We start from the raw sequence: 19187 nt of genomic DNA, 5'->3' as shown, positions 1-19187 counted from the left end.
TGTGATGATGAGTCTATCAGTCTATCTGGGGTAATATTGAAGTCGCCGCATATAATCAGCCTACCCACCTCCTGCCTCCTCAGCCTCTTTACGATTTTGTTTAAGAAGCGAATCTGAGCCTTATTGGTTGCGTAGATATTTAAAATAGTAAAGGGAGTGGAGTTTAATTTTCCAGATAAGATTATATATCTCCCTTTAGGGTCGAGTTCTGAATGTGAGACTTCTAGGGATATAGTGTCTCTGAAGGCGATAAGAACACCTGCTTTCTTGGTGGGTGCACAGGCCATGAAAATATTAGGATATTTTTTGTGCGAAATTTTTGGAGAGGCCGAGGAAGCAAAATGGGTCTCTTGGACACAAAGTATGACACAAAAATGGGGAGTTCAGCCCATTAGCATTAATGGAGAGAATCTCAACCGCCATGCGGAATATTTGTTTTGCTATCATACGCCATGGAATATAGTATATGTCTTCTCAAAACAGTGGGGACAAAAATAATATGCATCAGCTTATGCAATAACATTAGAATATGTGTTACAAGAAAGAAGTAAAGAAACAAGTCCTTACAGATTTTGGTCTTGTTCATCTGTGTGTGTGTGTGTGTGGGGGGGGGGGGGGGGGGGTGAAAAGTTCACTTAGGTAGAACCTTCTCCTAGATTCTTATCGTTGTCGAAGTAGGCTTTCAGTGTTTCAGCGGTTCTGGTTGCGTGGAGGTCGGTTCTTCTCCGCTTCTCTGGTTCTCACGGAGGGAGATGTAGTAGTATTTTGAAGAAGTTGAATGTCCCAAGTTCTCAGGAGAGCAGCCGCATCCTCTGGTTTCTGAAGAATATGGCTTGCACCATCTCTTTGGATTATCAGTTTCGGGGGGAAACCCCACTTATATGGGATTTTTTCCTGTCGAAGAGTGGTAGTAACAGCTGAGAATTTCTTTCTAGCTTGGAGAGTGACTTGCGATAAGTCCATGTAAAGGTGGATGTTGGAGTATGGTGCGGGTAGCTGGTTAAGTTTTCGGGCTGCTTGCATAATCGCTTCTTTGATATGGAAAAAATGAATACGTGCTAGTATGTCCCTTGGTGCTGTATCCGGAATAAATTTGGGCTTAGGCAGCCTGTGGGCTCTGTCGATAATCAAATCTATAGGCGCGGCTTCCGGTAGAAGAGCCTGTATTAGTTGTTGTAGATATTTGGTGATTTCTGATGGAGGGACAGACTCTGGTATTCCTCTAAACTTGATATTGTTACGGCGGTTTCTGTCTTCCGTGTCAGCCAATTTGGATTTGAGCATCTCTACCTCTTCTGCTAGAGCATAATGGGAGTCGATGAGGTCGTTGTGTGAGTGCGTGAGCTCTCCCATTTTGTTTTCTGTGTGGGTGACCCTTTCGTCGAACTCCGTTAAGCTTGTTTTCAATGTAGAGGATAGAAGATCAAAGTTAGACTGTAGGGAGTCCCTTAGGGCAACTAACATCTCTTTTATAAAGGCTTCTGTTACTGGCTGTTCTTTTGTAAGCATTGTAGAAATACAGTCATTTACAGGAGGCATAGTTGTTCTTTCTTCCTGGTCTCCTGATAATTTTGGGCGTTGCTTAAGAGGGCTAGCAGAAGGGGAGACATAGTGCAGACCTTTATTCTGCGAAGCCGGAGCTGTTTTGCAAGCTCTGTGAGTCTGTCTGATGGGGCGTCTTTCTTTTGTTGTCTGTGATATCTAAGAGGCCTCGTCTCCCGGGTGCCTTTGTGTTTTGCTTTTTCCGGGATCGTCCGCTCGGTCAGGCGACAGATCCCGAGGTGAGGGTGAAGGGGAGGTTGGAAATTCCCCTTCCTCCTGTAGTGAGCTCATCGTCGTCGGGCCTGCAGTTGCTGCGTCCCGCTGGCCGCCACTCCGCGCGGCAAAGAATTCCTCCAGTCGACCCGCATGGGCTCGGGAAGATTTGCGTTGGGACATTGGCGTTTAGCTAGGGCGATAGAGCCGGTTTTGCGGTCGGTAATAAGCCGGTTAAGCTGCTTCTTTGTCTCTTTACAAGCTTGGGGTCTCAAAGCTCTGGACCCAGCCAAGCCACCTCTGTCGTTTTTCTATCTTTGGTAGGGGTACTTCCCTACAGAGAGGCTTGTTTTGGGGGGTTTCACAGATTATGATGTCTCCCTGATCTGCTCGCAGGTGTTGTGGAGAGTAGTAGGGAATCAAATGGGCTTCTTTTTAGACCACTCCGGAGCAGGTGGGCAGATCAGTGCCTTAATTCTATTGCTTTTGGGCAACAGGGGGTTAACAGACCCTGTTCTCTCACCTCTGCTCTTCACTGTGTCGGAGAAGCTGGACCGGCTCTTCAAGATGGTGTTGGTCAGCGGAGGAGGTTCACCCGACAAGGTAAGCCTCTCCTCCGTCTTTGACAGGAGCGGGGTGCAGGCTAAAAGTCTCTAGTGCAGACTAGGGTTGTTCGCAAGTAGCGGAGACTTCACTCATCTTCGGCACGGCAGAAGGATACAGTAAGTATCTGTGGAGTATCGGTAGCCGGCGGAGCGGGATTTATTTGTAGAGAAAGTGACTCACCACCTCCGCTATTGCAGGACCCCCGGCGGGACTCTCGGAGCGGCGACAGTCGGCGGTACGAGCTCCGCTGATGAGACAGGCTCCTGACCTGTTCCCGGCAGCAACAAGAAATGCGGTCGTATTCTTCGGAGCAGCTTCGGGCAGCAGCGCGGGGCACACCACCAGCTAGTTTCCCTCGCCGCTCCCGACGGAGGAGAAAGATCGCCGGGGACAACAGGTGCGTCTGCGGTCCGTGGCAGATGGTAAGCAGCCTCTCTGTTCTCACCTCTGCTATCTCTGCTTGTCAGCGCCAGCGGTAGTCATTCGGAGGGCTCTAGGATGTTCTAAATTCTCTTTAGTGGAGCGGGCTGTCCAAGGAGACTCCTGTTGTGGCGGGAAGTCTGGCAACATGTGGAGGGCAAAGTCCTCAAAACGTCTGCACCGCTGCCGGGCAGACCTGCATCGGTACTCAGGCAGCGGAGAAGGATCCGGTGATCTTTTCAGAGATGATAGGGTGCTTCTATTGTAGCTTTTGGTTGCTTAGTAGGAGAAGGTTCTCGGAGCTCCAAGATCAAGCGGCCATCTTGGTGCTCAGTTAGGCCACGCCCCCCACCGAACTCCCTTTCTTGTGATCAATTGGGGTCCCAACCATCAGATCCCACCGATCATAAAGATATCCCCTATCCTGCTCTCAGATCAGGAAATTACAAGTTATACTAAATCTTTTACCACAAAACTATATATTAGACTGATCAGCTCCTCTTCCTCTATAACAAGCATTCAGATCAGACTGCATTTTCAATGTGACAGGTTGCCTTTAAGTCATCTGCTTAAATGCCTTAAAGACATGTCAGAAGATATCACGGTGGAAATCCATGAGTAGACATCGCTAGCAACTGCCAGAATGATGTCACTGCGCACTGTCAAGCATGCAAGTCATTTTCCAAATAACACAAAATCTGATTGGTCACCCAAGACAATGCATCCACTTCTACTCTGCATCATAAAATAACATATCACCAGCAACAATTCTCTTCTACTGTCTGCAAATTGGCAAGATAGAAGATCTTCAAGATCAGACTACACAGGGTATGTTTGTAGTCTGTAACCATGGAGACACATACATTTTCATATGAGCTGCATACCAAGAATGGTAGAATATTTTTGGATGAATACTACTTGAAAAATTGTTTCTTTCTATATTTCATGAGTTGGTTTAATCAAAAGATAGTTGCAAAGTTGTACACATGCTTTAACCCCTTAGTGACGGAGCTTTTTTGCTTTTTTCCATTTTTGTTTTTTCCTACTCCCTTTTAAAAAATCGTAGTTCCTTTATTTATCCATCGACGTCGCTGCATGAGGGCTTGTATTTTGCGGGACGAGTTGTATTTTTCAATGGCACTATTTATTGTACCATATAATTTACTGAAAAACTTTTAAAAAATTCTAAGCGGAGAGAAATGGAAAAAAAACCAGACATTCCACCATGAGGGCTTGTATTTTGCGGGACGAGTTGTAGTTTTCAATGGTGCTATTTATTGTACCATATAATTTACTGAAAAACTTTTTTAAAAATTCTAAGCGGAGAGAAATGGAAAAAAAAACAGACATTCCACATCTTTCGGTGCGTCCTGTTTCTACAGCGCACAAACTGCAACAAAAACGAACTGATAACCTAATTCTATGGGTCAGTACGATTACTACAATACCAAACTTATATAGTATTTTTTTGCTGTAGTACTTGTATTTTTTTTAAGACTTCACAGAGGGGGCAGTATAGAGTCAACTAGGAAATATAAGCCCAATTCACAGACGTGACTACCACTAAAAACGTATTTTATTAAATATATTAAAAGACATAAACTGGGCACTACAAAGACAACACACAGCAACCAGGTACCTCCAGACACAGATTCGTTATAGGAGGATAAGGACCTGGAGTTATTTGATACTTGATAAGCGATAAAAAAAAAAAATGTTTTATGATAACAAACAAAAACACTCTACCCAAGATGGATTCAAAAAAGCAAAGGATAATTCAATATAGGAGCCAAAAGAGCTGGTTTATTCTATGTGTAAACAAGGCAGGGTTACCATTTGGACTCTCACTTGTGATGGAACACTATCACTATCAGTGATCAGGACTCAGGCTCCAACAATTGAGCGTCCTGAATTGTTATGGGTGTCGACAAGACAGGATCACCATCTAGGTATTCACTTATGATGATCAGTACTTGAGTAAGCCAGTACAAATACTCAGATCAGTACTAGAGTTGGTCAGTACTTATACTCTACGCGTTTCACCATTAATTTGTTGGATCATCAGGAGATACAGTACTTGAGTCATAGGTTCAAAGGTAGAGGGAATGAGAAATCCCCGAGAGAACATCAAACTAATATATAAAAAGCTGTATCTAAGATGAATACAGCAAAACTTGTGTAGTGATCAGGATAAATATCCTTATTATAGGAGAGTTCTATACTCTCAATTAGGGCATTAAGGTAACTCTTAGGGTTGGGGGCCTGCCAAAAGGTACCTCTAAACAAGGAAGCTTATCTTGTGTGCTAGCGGTTAATAGCTAGATGATATATGTAGGTACATAACGAGAGGTGTTTATTTCAAAGTATGCCCGTCAATACACGCACAGAGGTAGAGTAGAGCGTCCCCGAAAATATGGGGGGGGGGCACTGCTCTCAAATATCTGAGCGCTAGAGAGATGGTATAATGCTTGTCATGCACAAGTAGGATACTCAAAGTAGTTAGCGTATCGAGTTAGAATTTAGGTCATCAATATGGGGATAAGGCATAAAATTATGTCCTGATCTCCTGACCCAATTAATTGCACTTAAGCAAACAAGAATAGCTAAAGTGCTAGATTCCAACCCAAAGTGCTCGCATTAGAGGTCATTGGTGTGGAGGTATGACATTAATATAAGTCAAACTCTCCTGACCTAATTGTAGAAGCACTTTTAGATGTCCAAATTGCTTGCATAGAGGTCATTAGTATGGAGGTATGACATTAATATAAGTCAAACTCTCCTGACCTAGTTGTAGAAACACTTTTAGACGCTGTGCATGCTCTCAAGATAGACAAGCCATAAAGCTAGTTTCCTAGTAGTTAGATTTCAGGCAAGCAACCCCAGCAAACCCCCCAGATATAGGGCTCAAGAGAGAGCAAAGAAAAAGGTATGACCCATCGCCTTGATGGTAGGCTAGCTCTTTTGGCTCCTATATTGAATTATCCTTTGCTTTTTTGAATCCATCTTGCGTAGAGTGTTTTTGTTTGTTATCATAAAACATTTTTTTTTTTATCGCTTATCAAGTATCAAATAACTCCAGGTCCTTATCCTCCTATAACGAATCTGTGTCTGGAGGTACCTGGTTGCTGTGTGTTGTCTTTGTAGTGCCCAGTTTATGTCTTTTAATATATTTAATAAAATACATTTTTAGTGGTATTTTTTTTAAGATATTTAATTTTTTTAAATTATTTTCTGTGTCCATTTTCTGCGCACAGTAACTTTTTAATTTTTTTAGCCTTGGTAGTTGTGTGAGGGCTCATTTTGTGTGGTATGTCCTGACGTTTCCATTGGTACCATTTTCGCATACAGTTGACTTTTTGATCGCCTTTTATTACATTTTTTCTTGGAGATAGGGTGACCAAAAAAGTGCATTTCGGGCATTCTTTCTTTTTTTTTTTACCACGTTCACCGTGCGGGGTAAATAATACATTACTTTGATATATCGGACTTTTTCGGGCGCAGCGATACCAAACACGTATTTTTGGTTTATTATTTTGATTTTTTATTGCAAATATGGCAAAAGGGTTTTCTTTTTTACTTTTATTACTTTTTTTTTAAAATAATAGCTAAAACTTTATTGTTCTTTTTTTACACTTTCTTTCAGTCCCCAGGGGGGACCACCAGCGATGCTTTGATCGCTCCTGCAGTATGACTGCTTTTTCACAGGCAGTCTATCAAGCCACCCCACAGGGATGGCTTGATAGGCAGTCTGCTAAGGCAGCCCTGGGGCCTTTCTAAAGGCCCCCAGCTGCCATGACACCTGCACGGCTCCCCGGATCTCACCGCGGGGGATTTAAATGCCGCAATTTAAAGGGTTAATAGCCGCGATCGGCCGAACGGCCGATTGCGGCTATTGCCCGCGGGTGTCAGCAGTAATAGACATCTGACACCCGTGCTGTATGGAGAGAGATAGCGGCGCTATCTCCCTCCAAACACGTCCTGCAGCAGCAGGACGTAGAAAGTCGATACGGCCATCACTAAGGGGTTAAGATAGATTAATCCCTTGTAGAAATATCAACATCACACGCTGTAAAGGTAAATCTGTGACAAATATGCATTTTGCTATTTATTATTGCATGACAGGTTACAAGGGGTTTACCAGAATCAATTGTTATCCGCTATCCATAAAAGAGTGCGTAATTGTTTGATTGGTGCTTGTCTCACTGCTGAGACCCCACAGATCCTGAGAACAGGGATCCCATGTTCCCCTCTTCTTGTCACTGCGCCCAGACTCAGCGAGGGGAAGACTAAATGGAGCATCGGCTGCGTATGTGCAGCACCACTCAATTTTTTTCCGGTGGGATTGACAGAAATCAAAATACTAACGGCCACCTATCCGTGAGTGACTGCGTGAGTGGGGGAGGGGTGACTGCCAACAGACCCAGCCTGCACCATATGAACTGATACCAGGATGACTGCCATAGATATGCGCGCCACACATACAGGGGTACAACCCACACTGACAAAGCAGTGGATTGCCCTGTACCACACGGGCATGTCAGCTTGGACTCCGCCAGCATCTATAGCCAACCGCATGCATAAAAAACACACACCGATAAATGCGGGTGCTAGTTAGTATTTTAGGCCCAAAATACGTACACTGGAGCGCCAAGGCAAGGCCGCCGTGCATACGCCAGAACCTACACTATCTCACAATTAACTACATAAAATCACAGAATTAGACTTCTTTCACACGAGCGCATATTGGCCGGCCGATATATGCTATGCTGGGGGCGAAAAAACTGGTGAACGGGCGCACAAATCAAACATTTGTGCGCCCGTTCATATAGCCTGGTGAGGCCGGCGCAAATGCACCGACCTCACTGGACCATCTCCCATTTCCCCTCCCTCCCCATCGCATGCTCACCTCTCTTTCTTCCCGCTTGTTCTGTGCAATAGGAGGGGGGGGGGGGGGCTAAGCATCGGTCTGCCCCGCCTCCTCCCATATATGGCTATGGACAATGGGCGGGGAGAGAGTGGCTGCTTAGCCAACAATGGGAGGATGCGGGGCAGATCAGTGCTTAGCTCCGCCTAGTCCCACCCCCTCCCATTGCACAGAACAAGCAGGGAGGAAGAGAGGTGAGCATGCACGGGGGGGGAGGAGGAGGAGAATAGAGGGAGGGAGTTTAACAGCCATGCTGCTAAACTCCCTTCCACCTACGGCTGCTGCCATGGGCTCCCATGGGAGCCCATGCAGCGGCCGATGTATTCCGCCCCTAAACCTAGTTCCAGGACTATGTTTTAGGTCCTACGTAAAAATGCCTGGCGCTATATTGGCTTGCCCGGGCGTTTTTACGTCTCACAAATACGCCCATGTGATGTGATGCATTGGAATCATGTGAAGTGAAAGAAGTCATAGGCAGTTACCCTTCCCCCACCCCAACCCAGGTTGAGTTGAGTGCGATTAGCGGGCACCTGAACATTTTAGCTCCTCTATGTAGCAATCTGGCTTACTGCATGCCTTCGGGTGAAATGGCGATTGAGCATTTCCTGCAGTGTATCTCTTGTATCTGGACCCTTTTTCGGTGAGTTATGTCTTTGAGCATTTTTTCTACCCTCTGTGATTTTACCCAATAATTCCTAGTAGCTAAATACAAGCCTCAGGTATCTAAGCTGTTGCTTCATTCAGTCTCCTAGTGCAGGTTGCAACAAGCTGCAGTAAGGAGGAAGGGGGACACGGGACCCTAATTCTCGCGATCGGTAGGGGAGGGGGGGCGCTCAGTGGTGAAACTCCCACCAATCCATTTTTTATTACCTATCCTATGGAAAGGTGATAAACGTTATAGGAGTTGTATCTGGTACAGCCCCTTTAAGACTTGATTTCTCTTCTCGGTAAATCTGAAGCCCTCAGTAGCACAAAGAGAGGATTCTGCTGCATGACTGAAATGGATAATATACAAATCATGGAGCTTTTCCACTCGCAGCTGTAGACTGTATGGCGCGCTATTTTTATACAGTATTTACCATAATCCACTGATTACTGATATTTACGTGGTAAACATATTGTGTGCTCAGATAATATGAAAATAACCATGTAGAGCCCATGTATTCTGTGTAGACACTAATCTGAAAATAGACTGCTTACACTACAGTAGAATAAAAAATGGCTCTTGGGGCGGCCTCAGACGAGCGTATGCGCAAATACGTTTGCCTTAGCACAACGTATTTGCGCAGTTAACGGGGTTGATTTGCATGCGTGTCTGCACATACCCTGTTTCCCTGAAAATAAGACATACCCTGAAAATAAGACATAGCGTGATTTTCCAGAATTTTTGAGGATGCAAAATGATTTTTCAGGCTTTTTGAGGATGCTTGAAATATAAGCCCTACTCCAAAATTAAGCCCTGCTAACAGTTAATTAAAAAAGTCAATTTATATAGTGTCCAGGCAGCTATACATGTAAAAAAGTTAAACCTTTTTGAACAAAAATGAATATAAGACACTGTCTTATTTTCAGGGAAACACAGTAGTCCTTTACTTTGCAGGGCCTGTTCACCCCCCTGCTCTGATTGAAAGGCTATTTAGCCTGATGAAGTCCAGATGGGTTCTTTTACCCCGCGGTTTTTGGCAGCGTTTTACGCGTGTCCTAGCATTGCGTGCACATTTGCACACCTCGCATAGAATTTTTGGGGGACATTTGGTGCGCAAATACACAGGAATATAGAGCAGATCCAATTTTTGCAGGCACAAGAAATCCGCACACAAAAATAGGACCAGAGATTGGAGCGCCAGGAAGATAATTTGCATTCTAGGAAGAGTCGCTGTGAGTAGGAAGATTGTTGGGTTTAGCCGAGGCTAGCTCCCCGGAGGACATCGCCTGTCGGCGCACAATGTTATACACATCGGGAATTGTGCATGCAGATTTGCCCAGTGAAAAGGACTGAATCTTATGTGTGGATCAGCATGCATTTACTTTGCAGCAGCAGAAATCCTCCTGGTTTTAGAGGGGAAACCTATGCAGAAAAATCCTCATTGTATTCCATCATCTGAACATACCCATGTGAGAGGAAGGGAGTCCCCTCCTGGATTCAGCAAAATAAGGGAGATGGAATAGTACCTCCACAGCACCACCTATTGGAAGGCAACATTCCTTCCAGCCAAAGTTAGACTCTTTATATAAGCCTTGTAGCAATGACTGGGAATTGAAAGCAAAGCCAGACTCCATGTACAGACAGCTGTTTCAGGGTATTTGCCCCTCATCAGTGTACAGTAGGAGTCCGTCCTTGCTAGAGAGAGGCCTGGGATGGGGGCCAGAAACACTATCTTTTCTCCTTGGGGAGAGCATCTAGATGGTGAGTGAGGAGACTTAAAAGGCCATTCATGGTCCTCTGGGTAATATGCAAATAAGGGAACTAGAATAATACCTCTGCAGCTCCACTTATTGAAAGGCAACATTCCTTCAAGCCAAAGTTAGACTCTTTATACAAGCCTTGTGACAATGACTGGGAAATGAAAGCAAAGTTGGACTCCATGAACAGACAGCTATTTCAGGGTGTTTGCTCCTCATCAATGTACAGTAGGAGTCTGGCTTTGCTAGTGAGAGGCCTGGGATGGGGGTCAGAAACGCTATCTTTTCTCCTTGGGGAGAGCACCTCTATGAGTGAACAGCTGTCTGTGCATGGAGTCTGGCTTTGCTTTTAATTCCCTGTCATTGTTACAAGGCTTGTATAAAGAGTCTAACTTTGGCTTGAAGGAATGCTGCCTTCCAATAGGTGGCACTGTGGAGGTATTATTCCTCCCTTATTTGCATATTACCCAGAGGAGCATGAATAGCCATTTGAGTCTCCTCACTCAACATCTAGATGCTCTCCCTAAGGAGAAAAGATAGTTTGTCTGACCTCTGGATTTGGCAGCGCAGCAGAACCAGAACGTGCTTCCCTGCCTTCTTTTTTTCCTTTTCCCAGCTCCTATAGGATTCTTTGGACACTCCTTTACTTTGTGCACTGAAGATAGGTCTTGACTAGAGATGAGTCAGCATACTCGCTAAGGCAAACTACTTGAGCCAGTGGTGCCTTATTCGAGTACCTGCCCGCTCGTCTCTAAAGATTCGGCGGGGGAGGAACGGAGGGGAGATCACTCACTCCTGCAAGTCACTGCTCACCTGTGCCGGCAGCCGAATCTTTAGAGACGAGCGGGCAGGTACTCGCATAAGGCACTACTCGCTCGAGTAGTTTGCCTTAGAGAGTATGCTCGCTCATCTGTAGTCAAGACCTATATTTTCATGCAGCAGGGAATTTTTTAGGTTGCTTTTTTTTTTTTTGTGGCCTAAGATTCCTTCATCTGAACGTTTTCATAGGAAACCATTGGTTCTAACAGTTGCGTTTTTTGGACGTGTAAGTATGCTGTGCAAATTCTCTCATGTGAATGAGCCCTAAGAATGAAATGACCTTTAGCAGGGTCGAGATGAAGGGTAGGCAACTAGAGATGAGCGAGCATACTCGCTAAGGGCAATTGCTTGAGCGAGCATTGCCCTTAGCGAGTACCTGCCCGCTCGAGAGACAAGGTTCGGGTGCCGGCACGGGGGAGCAGTGAGTTGTGGCAGTGAGCAGGGGGGAGCGGAGGGAGAGAGAGATCTCCCATCCATTCCTCCCCGCTCTCCCCCGCAGCTCCCTGACCGCCGCCAGCACCCGAACCTTGTCTCTAGAGCGGGCAGGTACTCGCTAAGGGCAATGCTCAAATTTAGTGAAGAAATTTTCCACAACATGTTTTACCTTCCCAGAAAGCATTGCTCTACGAGCTTTATCTCCATAAGGAGAATCAGCACCTCCCAATAGTCAATATCAATATATAAAGGGCACCAACATGATGATAGGATGCATGAGAAATCTCAGAAAATGTACATTCTGATCATTATTATTGTGCAGCTCTACAGGAAATGTATTAATTATATCCATCACATATCCATCATTGTCAATGACCAAGGACATAAAGGAGTTAGTACACGGTGAAAACCACCACTAGATGGCGACAGCACATTTAAATCAATGGCAAGTTTTGCTTTAAATATGGTACATGAATCCCTAATGTTCCACTTCTCTAGAGACAGAGATATTTCTTCAAGGCTGGGATCATAAAGAACTTTTATTCTGCAGTGATGGGTCTCAGATTCTCTCTGTAAATGTGTATACAACTAAAGTACATATACTGCAAAGCCTTCAATGTCTGCCTTCTATGTATTAGGCTTGTATAATAAGGGTATAATACAGGTATGTGTTAGGTTCCAGATTTATATTGAAAGATTTAGGCATGCATAGTTTCCATTCATCATACAGGGCACACCTTAAAGGGGTTGTCCATGATTTAACAAACATGGCTTCTTTCTTCCATCTGCATCTTCAAAAAAACAGCGCCACACCTGTCCACAGGTTGTGTCTAATATTGCAACTCGGTACCATTCACTTCTCAGTAGTGCCGAGCTGCAATACCAGATCCTGCCTGTGAACAGGAGTGGCACTGTTTTTTTGAAGATGCAGCCATGTTTTTCTAATCTTGAACAGCTATTTATGTATTAAAATGCTTGTTTGCTTTTACAAAACAAAGTAGACCATGGTTGTTTACTTCTCACAGCATCTAGCGTCCTCTGCAGCCTCGTCATGGTGTCCACCTCTCATTCCCTTAGTACTGCAAAGTAGGAATACAATTATTTGTGTCGAGCCACTGTTCACAGCAAGCCTACAGGCTGATGTTATGGCAATCGCCATAGGGGGCCGCAGCCCTGTCCACCCACTGAGGCCAAAAGCCAAGCTATCTTGAGAAGAACAGATTTGTCAGTAACCAGGCTTTGGGTGCTTTTATTAAATGGGCAAAACATCTGTGAAACCTGCACTTCCATCTAATCACCCTAATTGGGTCAGTAAGCCTGGGGTTTGTCCTTTGCATGCTGCGATATAGCAGTGCCGGCCTTAGGTTAGATGGCACCCTGTGCACATTTTTTTCGGTGCCCTTTTTGCACTGATAGGCACTCTCTGCCAGTATTCTGCTTGTAAAGAAAGCAGCAGGATAGCAGCATATCTACACCAGAACAGCTCACTGGATAAAGACAACACCAGAGTCAAGCTCATAAAATAAATACAGCACCAGAACTAAGCTCAGTACATAAATACAGTACCCAAATCAAGCTCATAATATAAAAACATCACCAGAACAAAGCTCAGTACTCAGCTAGAATACCAGAACCAAGCTCAGAACATAAATGCAGCACCAGAACTAAGCAATTGTTTTGCAGGCCCGTTTTCGGGCTAACAATGGTAACTTGGAACATCAAAGAAAGGAGACAGAGCCAGGAAGAGGATGATTCATATAGCTCCACATGACGCTGCCACACGGAGGAAGATCATCAGGCTTGGCAGAACTAAGAGGGAAGATCATGCCCAGCCTACGTCTTTCTGGTGCCCTCCTTACAAGCTGGTGGCTGGCACCCTGTTTGACCGCATGGGTCGCACATAGCCAAGGACAGTCATGCACATTAAAGGCTCGGTTGGGCACCATACAGTGTCTACGCAGATGTTCTACTCTAGAAACAATGTTCCGATGAAGAACACTGCACTTACAGTCTGGTGGAACATGGTGCAAAGCCTCCATATGCCTCTGTGTGAAATGAGAGGTTTTGGGAGCTAGAGCAGAGGCCTCATGGCCTCTTCTGGCAGCCTTATGGTGCTTCTGTACAGAACAGATAAAGCGTGAGCTTTAACTGTATTTTGCAGTATTTTGCAATCTTTCGCCTTGGAGTCTGACATATTATTTTTGGTCTCGTTAACAACAAGCTTATACTGTAACACCGGTACGTCCCAAAAAGTATAGGCGTGCCCGAAAAAGTTCTGGAAATGCTGAAAAATGAACATTTCAGCAGGGCTTAAAGTTACAAGCTCGGCATTTGCATTTTAATGTAATATGGAGCATTTCATTACTCTTTCGAATCGCCCGTCTGAGAGTGTCTGAAACTCCACATCCGTAAAACATCTGCAAATACTTATTACCTATTACAGATGTTAGAAGAGATAAATATAGCATTTATTACAATAGTGCTGCTCAGAGACACATTGGAGCCATGCATGCTACCTCTAGGTTCAGGGGGGCACTTATTTAATGTAGAAGCCCACACACAGGCATTAACATTAATATCCCCGTTCCCAATGATACAGAAATCACACCATGAGCTCTATGCTCTAAAGTCCTTTCCACTACTGTACTTTACAATTACTACTGCAGTTCACAGTCGTAATCAATATTAATGAGGAAATCCTGTAAAACACAGACTTTCCTGTTATACTTATTAATTAGGGAGTCATTAAAGTGCTGTGCTGGATAGGCAGAGCTGGTTCATATAGCCGCCATCCACTGATCGCCCAGTTTGCTATTATGGCACACAGCGCTGGGAGCAGATAGCGCTGTCAATCTCCCATTGAGTTCTACTGGAGCTGGGCCTGCAATACCAAACTGGGCCACTGCAATACTGACAGCGCTATCTGTTGTTAGCATTGTGTGCCGCAACATCAGGCTGTGCGATCAGTTGATCAGTGGGCAACGCACCCCAGCTCATCAGCTATTGATGAACTATTTTGAGGATAGGTCATCAATAGTTAAAGTCCTGGACCAACCCCATCATAGAGACTAAATTTTTTTTAGGTATGTATAGTCCATATTTTGTAATAGTGTCGCATTGTTTGTGGTTGTTTCAGGTGTTAACATTGTGAGCTGGCGGTCTAGAGCAGAACACATTAGTGGCGTAAATAAATCCAAAAGTGGTAGAAATAAATTATACATAAATCTATTGTCCCAGGGAGTCCAAAGCACTCGTAACAAGCCACACCTCCTTTAAGAAAAAAAAAAAAAAGTTGCAGCTAGGGTTCTGCCAAAATTTGTGATTTATTTATACCATTTTTGGGTTCTGGGAAAGGTAAGAAGCCCCGTGGTGGTGTTACAGGGGGAGGTCTCACGGGTGGTCAAGTAGGGTTAAAAAGAGGCAAAACTGTCTTCAAGGTGTTATGGAATGTCAAGAAGATTCAGTGGAGAGTCCAATATAAAGTCAGACCACACAGATTGTAGGCTGACTGGAAGTGAGCAGATAAAGTCACCCGGACTCTAGAGAATTCACCAGACCACAGTTAAGTGGGTCAGCCACCAGCAAAAGCTCAGTTGTAATTTGTCTCTACATGAGCAAGTAAAGCTATTTGCACCCAGAACCAGCCTCCATGTCTCACTTTCCAGAAGCGAGTGCATGCAGAGGGACTAGAGTGACCCTTTGGATTTACCTTGCATTATAGCATCTCTTATTTGCATACCAAATTTCCCAGGGAGCACTGCATGACCTACATGTCTCCCTATGCCTACTTGGTGCTCTCCACAAGGAGAAACATTACCCCACTTGACCCATTTAGTGAATTCATATGAACACCATGCCGATGTGGAGTACAGTACATACTTTAGAAAGCTTGTTTCTTTCTCATAGGTGTAACAGTACAAGCTTATTAACCTCTTAGTGCCCCAGGACATGCATGTACATTCTGGATGCATGGGGTTTATATGTAGTAGGACTGGAAGTCAAGCCCACTCCATACATAGCCAGTATAAGCTGTCTTTGACACCGATCATAAGCTTTTAAGAATTTTCAATCCCATTCTGAGCGGTCAGAGGTCTGGAATACAAGTTGTCACATGTCATTACGATTGTCATGGTAGCCAAGAGCTTTCTGAAGGCCCCCATGACTGCTATGTACTTCTGTCTATTAAGATAGACTCGTGGTATGTCTTACTAGAATACCTGCAGACATATCATATACTCCAATTCTAAAGTATATGGCTTAAGAAATCAAGCAATCGCAAGTTCAAGTAAAAATAAGTGGAAAAAAGTTTTTTTATTATGGTGAAAAATAAAGGATATTAAAAATTTTGGGGAAAAAAAAGGCTTTCTCATAGTCATGCAAAGCAAAAAAATAAAACCAAGAACATATTTGGTATCGCCGCTTCCATAAAAGTCCAATCTATCAGAAAAACAATTTATTTTGCCAGAATTGTGCATTTTTTTGGTCACACCGACTCCAAGAATAAAATTTAATAAAAGTGATCAAAACGTCATTCGTACTCCAAAATGGTACCGAAGAGAAACTCCAGAACCCTTCAAATAATGAGCCCTCACACAGCTATGTCAGACGATGGCAGCAAAAAATAATTTTTATTTTCAAAGATTTTATATTTTTTATAAGTTGTTGCTAGCCATTCAGTCGTTCACGACCCTCGGCGACCCTAAAGGCGACCTCCCTCCATGTTTTTTGGTTTTGAGCTGCTTCTTTCAGGTGTGTGATATCCAGGCCAGTATCAGCTCTGACAGTATCAGCCATCGTGTCCTTTGGCGGCCGGGTCTTCTGCCACTGATCTGTCCAAGCAGAGGCGTAACGTGAAGCTTCTGGGCCCCAATGCAAAACCTGGAACGGGGCCCCCAACTATAATGCTTTATTCATAGTACTGGGCTCCACATATAGAGAAGAGAGGCCTTATGGACCCCCCAAGGCGCCTGGGCCCGGGTGCAACCGCATCCCCTGCATCCTCTATAGTTACGCCCCTGTGTCCAAGCATTATAGATTTTTCTAGCGACTCTGCTCGCATTACATGGCCAAATCCGTGAGTCTCAGTGCGGCCATCTTGTCCTGATATATCGGGTCTTATACGATTCAGGACTTCTCTGTTTGTTTCTCTCGCTGTCCAGAGCAAGTATAAGTAATACAGCAAAAAAAAAAAAAACTATATAAATTTGGTATTGTAGTAATCGTACTGACCCACAGGAAAAAAGTCATTTTTGTGTGTACACCTAAAAATAAGACCTCCCCCTGAGGCAGGAATTGCATCCATTAAATGGTATTATTGAGAAAAACAATTTGTACTGCAAAAAACAAGCCTTCAGGCGGTGACATCGATGGAAAAATAAGAGATATTATTATTTGAAAGCGGGCAGGAAAAGCAAAAAAAAAAAAAAGGCCACGTCTTTAAGGAGTTAAAGAATATGTAAATTTAAAACATACATGTTTTATTACATTTTTTCTTTGAATGTTACTCCTATCACGCCTCATAGATTTCGTACGCATCCGATCCTGGAAGGCTCTTTCTTCTGTTCTTCTCTACACCCCCTGCTGTGTAACGTTGTTTATACAGTATTAGCTGCCAGAACAAGCACATCGAAGGGCTATAAAGTAAAAATATAACTTTACCGGGTCCCTTTAAGTGCTTAGAAAGTACAAAAAAGCCAAAAGTGACATAATCGCAGCATAAAAGATCAAGAGTTTTGCCAAAAAAGACCAAATAAATGATAAGAACCTTGGTCCTGAATTTAGAAGTTCCTTTTTACAGCCGGGCCGCAGTATTTCAGGCTTCATCTCTCAGCCCACACAGCCAAGGTTTCCACTGTACGTCCATTTTTTTAAAGGAATTGACCAGATGGGAATGATAGCGCAGTGTAATAGTAGCCATCGTTCTTCCTTACTGGCACCGGGCCCTAATTCACAGGCTCTTTTCCCATGGAAATGCCTCCGCCGAGGGCAGCTGTGGAGGAGAAAGGCCAGTACAGAAGCAACGCTCGATGTATTAATGACACATTGAACTGCGCTGGTTAGGAGCCAGCAGCGTTGTATAAAGCATATGGTCTCTCACAGGAACATTACCCTGACATGTTACTGATAGTAAAACAAAGTGAACCCGCGCCGATCGCTACAAGTCATTGCACAGAGGGCGTGAACTCAAACACCAGTTGACCAATGTCAAAGACATACAGTAACGTCAAGTCAAGGGTATCCATGTACTAAACAAGAGGGATCCCACGTGAAGGAGTCATCGAACTCCCATAGCCTTCTTCTTGTACTTCCATATGTGACTACTACATCCATTCACTGGTTGCTCAGATACTATGCGCCATTTATAATAGTCATGTCTACTCATGCGGTGAAGGGGCTTTGATTGTATCTGAGGCGAAGTGGGAAATGTTCCCCCAATACACAAGATGCACAACACATATTTGAACCATGAGACTTGTCTGAAGTGACAGACTAATAAGGCCTCCGGTAGTGGCCCCAATAGTAGGTGTCCCCATCAGTGGGCCCAATAATAATAGAGACCCCCTGCACTACGCCGCAGTCGGACGTGTAAATGGACTAAAAAGATTGCGAATAATAGCAGAGACTTGGGCTCCTTATATGGAGAAGAGAGGCCTTATGGGCCCCCTAAGGCTCCTGGGCCCGGGTGCAACCGCATCCCCTACATCCTCTATAGACATTCAGGCAATTTTCGGCAGAGGTGCGGGCAGCGTTAAAACGCAACACCCATGTGAAGGCTGCCTTAGGCACCAAACGAGAACCCAAAAATAGTTGCTGAATAGTCACTGCCTTGTCATGGATTAGCTAATACTTTTTATTTTACTTAATTGTCAATCCATTATAAGTCATGGGCATAGAACAGTATATGAAATGAATGATAGTGGGGGAAGGGAAATGACAATTTCTCGAAGCACAATTCTGGTTTAAATAAGAAGTGGTTGTCAGTTTCGGACCCATGTAGCTATTAGGCTAATAAGCACAAAAGCTTGACTTCTATAATACAGCCCCTAAGCACGTTAGAAGGTAAGGGCGCAGTCAGACGAGCGAATATTTAACGCATGTATAGGCGCGTTTTTAAAACAGATCTATTGGGACTAATACTTTACAATGAAAGCGGTCCCATGTGCGGTTTTTACATGCGTTTAAAATTCGCTATGGGAAAAGATAGGACAGCGCTTTTCGATTCGCACAAAAACACAGTTTTGCGGAAATCAATGCAACTTTGACAGTGGGACATCCTACTGTCAAAGCCCTAGCTGCAGGCAAAAAATAATAATAATTCACCTAGAAGCGCTGTCAGCTCTGGCGCGTCTTCTCCCTGGGCCCCTAGCTCTTCTTCTTTATGTTCTTTTGGCCAGGGATTGAAAAATTCCCACCTCCTGGAATCGCTGTCTCTGATTGGCTGAGCGCTTTGACCAATCACAGCCAAATCAAATCGCTAGGTGATGAATATTTTTTTTTTCAGCAGCTAGGGCTTCTTTTTGGGATAGGGCTTATATTGCAATAGGGTAGCAGTGCTGTCACAGTGTTTAGGGATGAGGGGACTCCCTGTGGGGATGAAGGAATCCTCTGCCACAGCTGTGGCAGATGAGCGCAATTTTCTCCCTATGTTTTAGATGGGGCTGGTGCTGCTGCTGCCGGCCCATGGACGACAAGGTATAGCCCCTGGATGTTACAGGGATAGCGATCCTCTCCCATTGCTTTCAATGGGTCCGCACTATATGTGTGAATTTTAGCTTTGTGTGACCGCACAACAAGTGCGAATAAAAAATGCATCTGACTCTTCGCC

This window comes from Eleutherodactylus coqui, chromosome 4, assembly GCF_035609145.1.
Source record: "Eleutherodactylus coqui strain aEleCoq1 chromosome 4, aEleCoq1.hap1, whole genome shotgun sequence".
Taxonomy (NCBI): domain Eukaryota; kingdom Metazoa; phylum Chordata; class Amphibia; order Anura; family Eleutherodactylidae; genus Eleutherodactylus; species Eleutherodactylus coqui.
Note: the sequence above shows the minus strand (reverse complement) of the source record.